Raw genomic sequence first — 10766 nt, 5'->3', positions numbered from 1 at the left:
ACAAGCAGAGCATTGGTGTACAGAGGAGCCACAGGAGGGAGCTGCAGGCCAGAAGCTCTGGAGTCCAGAGCGTAGACCCACAGGGCCATAGAGACCAGGAGGGGCGTGATCCCAAGGAGACCACTCTGGCCAGAGGTAGAAACTAGAAACTGGGGCAGAGAGACCTAGTGGACAGTTCCCTGCAAGGTCCAGAGGAGGGTCGGATGCCTAGCATGTACCTGGGGAGTACGGAAGCTCTGCAGGGGCAAAAGAGCAAGACTTAGAGACTGGTCCGATACAGAGAAGTAAAGCAAGGTGCAAAATCGATGATTCTACAGCAGGTAGCTGCATTCACGAGTTTTGCCAAAATAATGGTCCATTTCCTTAAAAACAGTATCTCCTTGCATTGAAAATAAGGCTTCTTTTTATTATCGTTAATCTCATCTTGTGCTCCTATGCATTTGGCGCTGCGAGTGGGTCCGGTGATTCCTCTTGTTTACGGATGTTGGCTGAGGCTCGGAGAGAGTAACGCTCACGTGAATTCACAGGGAAGCGAGACCGGGAGCCGTGAGCATTGGCCCATGAGCCCACCTTTGACATGCAGTCCCCGCGTTGCGTGCCGGCTCTGATGACGACATGGGAGCAGCCACCCGAAGCGCTGTGCTGAGGGTCTGAAGCAAACTGGCAGTGTCGCTGTGGTCCCGGGAAAGGAGCGTGACGGCCGGCTGACCGGTGCTCCACGCGCCCCAGAGCACGGGGATGCGCTAGCAGTGGGCAGTTTGGCTGCATCTGGCCCGTGGCCCCTCAAACACCAGCGGACGCAGATCTAACTCTACTCTATTCTGACCAACAGAACGAATGCCACCAGGATGGTGAGGGGACCACGCCTGCCTCCGCCCCTCACACCCTCGCTGCTCCCTACTTCCCGATGGGTGGCCCCATTTTTACAGAAAGCCGGGGTCCTGCTCCCATTCTGAAAAGCTGGAAGGTACACCGCCCACCAGCACACTGCCTTTGAACTTTTTGTTTTGTTTTGTTTTGTTTCCGGTACCGGGAATCGAACTCACGACCTCCCGCTTTGCCAGGCAGGCGCTGTGCCACTGAGCTAAATCCCCAGCCCACTGCCCTTGAACTTGCATAATACCCCAATTTCAGAGCTACTGAAAGGATTCAATAACGTATGGAAGTGCACGGCGTGTAGCGCGCCTCCTGCAAACGCTTTGAGACTGTCGTGTGCGGGCACAGAGGGAGCGGAGCTGCAGTCACGTGGCCCTTCGCGTGCGGCCTCCACGCAGGCAGGGCTCCCTGGCCTCAGGTGACAAGAGATCCCGGCGCCAGGTTTCTGCACAGTTCATCTCACTTTAAAAGCATTCAAAGAATCACAGGTTCTTAGGGTGCAAAGTCAAAGGTCACAATAAAAATTGTTTCTAGGTTCAGCTATTATTCCCAAGCAATCCAACCATCTCAGCAATATCAGTGATAAAAGTTCAGCCAACTGAAATTCTGTGAGTCCGTATGGGCTGATTATTTTTCTCCTAAGTAAAGCAAAGCAACACGCAGAAATGAAAACAGAACTAATAGGAGCTGAATGTGTCTGCTTTAGACTCACACAGACATGAGTCTGAATCCAGATCTGGCACTTCCTGGCTGTGTGGATGACCTGGGAAAGTTACTCAGCTCCCCCTAGCCTTGGTGTTCTCAGCTGTAAATTGGGTACATTCATACCCATTCCAGAGAGTCTGACCAAACGAAAATGAAATAATGTGTGTAATACACTTATACATGGGTTGTAGCACATGAACTTAGTGAACTGCAGCATGTAATACATACTACAAATTGCACATGTTATGTAGACGGATTAAAGCAACATGGAACAATGACAAGCTGTGCTCACACATTAGCAACCCCAAGACAGTTTTCTTTCTTTTTTTTTTTGGTTTTTCTCTGGTACCCGGAATCGAACTCACGACCTTGCGCTTGCCAGGCAGGTGCTGTGCCGCTGAGCTAAATCCCCAGTCCCCGCAAGACAGTTTTCTAATTATTATATTTTCTGTTTCCCAGGATAGAGTAAAGCTACAGTCTCCTCTGGAAACAATTCCATCTAATCAATCTATATTGCTGATACTGTATATAATAAACATAAAACTGATGAATCAAAATTTGCACTGGGTTGGTTGCAATGTCTTGGCATTTAATAAGCACCATTGAGAGCTGTTCCATAGTTGTTTTTCAAAATTTGTAGGATCAACATTTTCTATAAAACACAGTAAGTAAATTTTCATTTGGTAATGAAATACTTACTTGCTCACATAGTTAAGAAACTAGTGAAACTTACTTTCCTGGCCCCCAGGACATATTTATCAGGGTTTTAGGCATGATATGCACAAAAGAAAAGGATAAAATATGGCTCTTCTGTATAACTTATCATTTCACTGAGAAGATTTGTTTGGGGATATTATATAATATGATTATTAAAACTTTCAGAAATTTCACTTATTGATAGTATGACAATCATCATCTTAAAAAGAGAGAAAGGAAGGAAGAAGAAGGGAAGGGGGAAGCAAAGGAGGGAAAAGAGAGGGAAGGAAGAAAAGGAGAAAGGAAGGAAGGAGGGAAGGGAGGAGGGAGAGGGAGGGGGACAGAGGTTAGGAAGGAAGGGAGGGAAAGAGGGAGGAAAGAAGAAAGGAAGGAAGGAAGGAAGGAAGGAAGGAAGGAAGGAAGGAAAGAAAGAAAAAAAAGAAAGAAAGAAAGAAAGAAAGAAAGAAAGAAAGAAAGAAAGAAAGAAAGAAAGAAAGAAAGAAAGAAGGAAAGGGAAGGAGGGAGGAGGGAGGAAGTAAGTCGGAGCTCTGTGATCCACCAAGAGCGATAGGTCTCTTTCCTGCTCAGCACTACCACAGGTGGAATTCCTGTTACAACTTGGGCCAACTTTTCCTTGAGAACCTATGGCCAGACTCCTAGGCAGCAAGATTTCCCCTCACTCCACTCCATTCCACTGTCATAAAATCCAACCTTCTCCCGCTTTGCTTCTAGGATGCTTCGCTCTCTTCTCTGTGGGTTTGAAATTACACACAGTAGTGCCAAAGGTAAGGCATTATTAGCGGCTCCCCCTCCTTTCTTTTTTCTATTGCAGTTCTGGGTGTTTTGTTTTTTTCTTTTTTTTTCAGCTCCCTCTGCCTCTCACGGTATGTATTTGTGGCCTACAGCAATCACTTTAGACTTTTTAGACACGTCTGGATAGAGATAGATGACACAAGTGATCTATTTATCTTCCTTTCCCATCACCAATAAAAGTGACAGCCCACCTAATTAGGCCTAATAAAGCTTCTGCAGAAAGAGTGGCGCAGCAGCGATCTAAAGAGGGATGGCATTGACCCGCAGGTACAGGTGCTGCCTTTGGGCGTTGCTGCTATTACTTTATCTCCAACACATTACATCTCTGCTCATGCCATATTCAAATGCAAGTAGCATGTTTTTCTCCTCGATTCTTAGATCAAGAACAAAAAAAAAATCCCATCTAATCAAAAAAGGCACTGACAATTTTTCAGCCCCACATTCAAAGCAAAGAGTCATTCGGAACAGTGCACTCCATATTCTATTTTATAATATCACTTTAAGCTATTGCTTTGAATCTCAGACATTTCTTTGTTAAGAAGGAGAATCAAAAATTCATCAGAAGAAGTTCTTTTTTCCTCCCTGTCGTTTTTTTTTTTTCTTCCAGGGCTAGCATGGGGTTTGGAGCTGGAACCAACATTTGCAGAAGTTAGGGGTCCTTAAGCAATTATTAGCGATGAGAGTTTGACACGCTGGAGAGTTGTCAACAACCGACTTTAAACAAAGCGGAAGGGAAGAGAAATAAACGGTGCTCTCAGCGAAATTAATATACAAGACTGCAAATTAATGATGTCGTGTATTTTTTAAACAAGAGGAAGAATCTGAGCTTTGCATGAAACAGCATTTTAAGTACATCTTTGCAAAAATTATCAGATTGTCAAAGGGCATCAAAGAGAACGGAGACCGCAACTATTCATAATATTTCCACATATGCTAAATACAAAATTTATCTTGCTTGATTCGCCTGGTCTGTAGCAATTATTTAAAGCTATTAGGAATGAGGAAATGTCCTTGATTTGAAGTGCCAGGGCTGACATTCCACAGCCTTTAGTACAAGAGATGTAAGTCCTAACAACTCCGCCTGTACGTACGCGTGCTCACACACACAAACACACACACACACACACACACACACCCTTCTCCACCATTTGTCACTAGTCAAATGCTACTTAGTACTGTGCATCCTTCTCTCACTTTCTTTGAATACATAGCTGCAAATAATCCATCCGTCCAATAATCTACCCATCAACGGCTGTACTTATATGAATAAATTGTCCCAACCATTTCCTCCTCTCCTGCATCCAAAATGAAATTCATAATCTTCTTACTTTTGTCCGATCTGCACCCTCTGAAAATCCTCTCCTCTCTGATGCTCCCCCATTACAAACAGTAGGCACAGTTTTCCTGCTGAGAACTGTGGATGCACCCCAAGCCCCCCACCCCGCTCTGCTTTCCAAGGTGGGAGTGATCGATGTCATAGGCAAGATGCCATCCTTGGAGAGCTGCCCGGTGTTGTACATGGTGACACACATGTTGCTCACTGCAGTCAATTTTAGTATTGTTATAATTGTATGAAATAAGCATTTTCCATATTTTTTAACCAGTAGAGGAAATTTGAGCAGTAATTTGTGCAAAGTACACAACCAAGTGCCAGAATTAGAATTCATGCTAGCTTGATAGTAAACTTGCAAATTAAAAGAACCAGGAAGGGATCTTGGAACTGGTGGCCAACTTGTGTCATTTCACTGAACAGATCTTTACAACTACGTTCCCTAATATTGGAATGGCGCTTAGCTGGCTTTTTCACCTCTGGCTTAAACTGTAATCTATCACAGCATAAGACCAATCCCTACTTCCTCCCGCACAGACTACCTCGCTCTGCCCGATCTACTGGATGACTGACTGCCCCGATCAGCAGAGTGACCCTGGGAAGCTTCACTTCCTGAGTCACAATTGGATTTACGATGTCCACAAGGTCAGGCAGGGTGCCTGGTCAGGAGCAGAGCGGACACATGGAAAGGCCTTTTCACACGCTAGCCCTAAATGCTTTGATCATCAAGATTCCACTTCTCTCTCTTCAAAAACTGCACTAACAGTTCTACCTTAATCTCCGCTGACCTGGAAAAACACATTCTTACAGTCGGGCTCTCCCTCAACTTGGTCACAGAGGGCCTGCTACCCTATGTACAGCCCCGCCAGCATGAACACGTGTTTGCATTTCTGTTACTCACAGATCTGTACATTTGTTCCCTCTGCCTGTCACGCACCCTTCCCATTAAAGTGCAAGGTCCTTATGTGCAGGGAGCTGAGCTCTACTTCCTTCCCTCCCACAGAAGCTCAGAACCAATCAGATGCCGTGAGTACAGGTCGCTAATGAAGTAGGTGTGGCCACGATTGGTGGTATCGCAAGAGGGGTGATTCATGTATGCCGTGGACTCATCCTCACCCGGAGACGGACAGAACATGCAGACACAAGGCCTCTCACTTCTCTGAGCCTCTAGACCCCTCTAGGTGCTCCCTGTGTCGAGCTCACTAGGGAAGACAGTGTCACCGGAGAGTCACCAGAGAGGAAAGTGCCCAGGGTTCTGGCACACTTGTGTACAAGGCCTTTTGAACACGCGATTTCAGAAAGCTGAGGCTCAGGGCGTGCGCTTTGCATTCCACGCTCAGAGTGAGGCGTCTCTGAACCAGACCAGACGGGCCAGGAGTCAGGTGTGGTTAGGTCAATGCCTAAGGTAGCCCTGGGCAAGTTTCTTAATCTTGAGGCACAATTTCTCATCCATAAAACAGACACTACAGTATATATCTGCAAGGTGGACTTTTTTTTTTTTAACCAGGAATCAAACTCAGGAACATCTGCTTACAGGCAGGTGCTTGTGCCACTGAGCTATCTCCCCAGCCCCTTGCAAAATGGATTTAAAGATTAAAATTAAATGTTTAAAAATTCATGTTTAATGACAGAAGCAAGACACAAAAGAGGCAGCTATACGGTCACATTTACACAAAGTTCAGCAACAGGCAGATTGAAATTGTATCCGAAGAAGTCAGACCTGGGGTTGCCTCTAAGCAGAGTTTAGGGCCCAACTATAAAAGACACAAAGGAATTTTGTGGCCTAACAGACATTTTCTATGTCTTAATAGAATGTTGACTGCATAGCTGTGAAAATTCATCAAATTGTCAGGGGTGATGGCACACGCCTGTAATCCTAGCACTTGGGAGGCTGAGGCAGGAAGGTCCCTGTGTGTTCGAGGCCAGCCTGGGCTACAAAGTGAGTTCAAGGCTGACCTAAACTGCATCACGAAACCCTGTCTGAAAAAGACAAAAAAGAAAATTCATCAAATTGTACAATTAAGATCTGTGTGCTCAATGTATATGAATTACACTTTGATTTAAAAAATAGAAGCTAATTGTGCGCTCCTCCAAGCACTCTAAGAGGCTGAAGCAAGATCACAAGTTTAAGCCTAGCCTAGACAACATGGTGGCTAAGAAAGACTCAGTCTCAACAAGTAAAAAAATTAAAGGGCTGGGATTATAGCTCAGTGTGAAGCAGCTGGTTCAATCGCCAGTACTGCACACATAAAAAAGAGGGATAACATAAGATGAGATAAGTTATATAAAATTTTAGTACAGCACTGAGCAAGCAGTTAGGTACCCCAACTCAGTAAAAGTTTAGCAAGTGCCAGATATTTTGGTAATGGAAATAATGTGGTAGAAATCGTTATTATCATATGTGCATTGTTCAATACGGTGGCTGAGCACAGGAAGGGAAGCTACAGAGATAGCGGACGTTGCAAGAGCCAAGGTCAATAGCTGACCGCGTCTGTGGGTAGGTGCTAGGGAGTCAAAGATGTGTCACAGGAACTGGTGGCATCAGAAAGGCAGAAGCCACAAAGAAAGGACAGCAGCAGGAAGCAGAGGGGCACCGGGAGGAACTAGCACCAGAGGTAAAGAACAACACGTGTGTCACAGGCGCTCGGAGCGGCACACTGAGCAGGTAACCAGACAGAGCAGGTGACGTCGCAGGAATGGGATGATTCTGCTGAGCAGAACTGGGAGCCCATCCACATCTCCGCTGTGTAGCTCTGTCCTGGCGGCTGCGGAAGGGAGGACAGAGAACTGGAGTCAGGTCGCCAGGAACATACTTCCCAGTCCCCAGCGGGTGAACAGCTGGTCCAGAAGAAGGGCCACGGGTTACGAGAACGTCTACTGGCTTTCAAAGATCACAGCCTGGAGCCAGGCAGGACTCATGAATCGTTCCAGGACAACTGTCCAAACCAAGAGGTGGGTGAGGAAATAGTGGAGCCACAGGAAATCACTGGATTGCAACTTGAGTGGGCAAGCAACCCAAGGAACCCACAGATACTGGTGTGTAGAAAGATAACCAAGTAGTAGCTCAGCGGCACTGCTGGCGGAGGTGGGTGGTGAGAGAAACCCTCAGCACACGCAGTGAGTGCTCACCTTGCAGTGCTCAGAGAAACAGCTTGAGCATGAAGGAGACCCGAGTGTAGCCAAGGCTCCGGCAAGGTAACGGAAATTCCCACCATTTCCTCTGCCCTCGTAGGTAGCACGGGAGAACAGAAGCCCTCCTTTTTTACGTTTCCAGGCTGTGACAGCCGCCTCTGCAGGAGGCAATAGGCGTCCTCCCTGGGAGTCAGCTTGGGCCCAGGGAAAAGGCGACTGTGACACAGAAAAGCTAAGACGGCCGATGAGAGAACAGGCTCTGAGGAGACTGGACCCAGGCTGGGAACGTCTCAGCCGATGGCACCACGGAATGAAGCCCAGCCGGCACTGGACACGGCCCGGAGGAGGTTGGAACACCAACGTGGAAAAGGGCAAAAAAGAAAGCAAGAGTTCAGAGGAGGGATCCGAGTCTGGGAGCAGCACTTCAGAGGCTGCAGGGAGCGGGGCGGCTCCGCTGTCATCTCAGCACGGAGCCTGTGCAGCCAGCCCCTCTGCTCTTCTCCAGCTCGCTCAGAGTAAACGCAGCGGTGCGTAGTCACCGGCCCACCGCGCCTCCAAGGGCACAGTCTGGGAACTTGGGGAACTCTGGCCCACAGTCCGGACCTGCCCGTGGGCTACGCAAACGAGAGGTTTGGTGGCTGGCCTGGGTTTTCTGGCGCCCTTAGTACCAGGTACTGAGGAGCATGAGTTGGCAGGCAAGGTCCCGTCTTACCACTGGCAGACTGGTGTAGACCTTACCTGCAACCACAGAGGGATGGAGCTCAGCCACCGGTCTGACCTAAATGGCTTCTCCGCGTGGAGAGGGGTGGAGAAGGAGAACTCAGACCCTAGAAAATATAATATTCACATTCATTCTTTTATCAGGAGACATCCAACCATAAAAGTCCAGGGGAAATAACTGTTCTGGTATAAGTAAACCCACAGAAAAATATATTGGACCTGCTGGGGTTTTTTTCTTTTGTGTGTGTCTTAGTGTATAAGTACACATGAGTATTTATTAATGAGTGTAAGTGCATATGCGCATTTGCTAGTGCTTTGCTCCTATAGTACCTTACCTTGTTTTGTTACTTTCTTTCACTTCGAATTATTTCATTGGGGTTTCTAACTTTGTTTCTTCCAGCTCATTAAGTAGATTCAATGTTTCTGTATTTTCTCTCTTTCCATTTATATTCCCTTCCTTTCTCTTTTTTTCTGTCCTTCTATGCTCATATCCTCTCAAACCTCCCTTCCTCCCATTTTCTCCTTGTGTATAAATATGATCATTAAAACCTAGTTTTTGTGATGTCTTTTGCTTTTGTTAATTCGTTTGTGTTTCCTAGCCTGTCCTGTATTATTATGTTGCCTTTCCTTTCCTGGGTTCCTAAAATAATAGAGAACTTCGAAGACAAGTTTTAGATTATTTGTTGATGTGTGAGTGGTTCTTGATGGTGATAGTACTGGTGGTTACTCTTTCCTTGCAAAGCAGAGTTAAAGATTGAACCCACTACATGGAACTGATCGAGTAGGAGCTTTTATGCTGTGACACACCAGCAACCTAAAGCACATCACAAAGAGAAAGTCACTTACCCAAAGACTGCCACACAACAGTGGCAGAGATACCCACCCCAAGTAACCCGCAACCTCTACACAAAAACACAAGAATAGTAAGACATCAAGGCAAAAAGATGTATTAAAAATTCGTAACTCCTCAAAACCTGATAACATAGACACCAAAGTGGATGAAACTCCAGGTAAAGAATTTTTTTAATTTTATGGAAAAAAGGTAAAACAAAAATTCATAACAAAATAATAGGAGAATGACAATAGTTAATACATTACATGTTGTGATCTATAAAGCAGTTGCTCAGGGTACAAGATATTAGCATAGAAATTTCTCCAATGGATATTAGCGCAAACCTTCCCTTTTAATGAGCTAAGAGACACTGGTAGTGTAACTGACCTGCATTTTCCCCCTTTTCTCACTGTCCTTTCCCCTTTCACCCATCCCAGTTCTTTTTTCCTCTTGAACCATCTCTTCCCATTTCACAGTATCTATAGTACATTTTAGACTTCATTTACTCTTTCAGTTTCTCACACCAAGGAGACAATGCAATGTTTACACATGTGAGTCTGATTCATTTCACTTAAATTAGTATGGTCTCAGGTTACTCCATTTATGAATAAAAGTCTCAAGTTTAATCCTTCTTCGTGGCTGAGTAATACTCCATTGTTTAAAAATACCACATCTTTTTTATCCATTCCTCACATTATGGGCATTTGGGTTGTTTCGAAGATTTAGGTATTACAAATTGTGCTGCTATAAACATAATTACACATAGACCACTGCAGTATGATGCTTTTAATTCTTCTGGGAAGATACCCAGAAGGGGAATAGCTGGGTCAAATGGGACTTCCAACCCTAGTTTTTTGAGGAATCTCCACACTGATTTCCACAGTGGTTGCACTGGTCTACATACACTCCTACCAGCAGTGGGCAAGGGTTCCTTTTTCCCCACAGCCTCTCCAGCATTTGTCATTGGTTGATTTCTTGATGGCAGCCATTATTACTGAGGAGAGATGGAATCTCAGTGTTGTTTTAATTTGTATCTCGTGAATGACCAATGATGTTGAACATTTTTTCATGTTTTTATTTACTGTTTCTACTCCTTCATCTGAGAAGTTTGTATTCATCTCAGATGCCCATTTTTGGGTTGGGTCTGTAAATTTGGGGGGGGTCTGATTTTTTTTCAATTTTTCATATGTTCTAGATGTAAGTCCTTTGTCTGTGGGACAACAGACTATAACTTTTTCCCACTCTGTGGGTTGTCTTTACTCTATCGGTGATTTCTTTTTCTTTTTTGGCAACTGATTATATTTAATATACACAGATATAAAAACATTATTATTTCAGAAGAACAGAAGATTAAACTGCAAGGATTAAAATTGTTTTTATCTGAACAAAAATAAAAGATATTTAAAATCTGAACTACCAGATCTTATATATTTGGCCAGATGCTCTCCATCTTTTTTTTATTTTAAAGATAATTTTTAAGAAAAAACAATAGCAAAATGCCAACAACATAGGCAAAACAAAACAAAGCAAAAACAATAAGAATGATACAGGGTTTCAGAACAAAATGATAGGGATTCAGTGTTATATTACATATTTTTATCTTCATCGAAGCTGATCCGATCACTGGATGTAAGAATGCAAGATTAATCAAACCATTAAAGA

Source organism: Chinchilla lanigera, unplaced genomic scaffold (assembly GCF_000276665.1).
Source record: "Chinchilla lanigera isolate Chin_1 unplaced genomic scaffold, ChiLan1.0 scaffold00049, whole genome shotgun sequence".
Classification (NCBI taxonomy): Eukaryota; Metazoa; Chordata; class Mammalia; order Rodentia; family Chinchillidae; genus Chinchilla; species Chinchilla lanigera.
The sequence above is the reverse complement of the archived record's forward strand: the minus strand, read 5'-3'. Positions refer to the sequence as shown.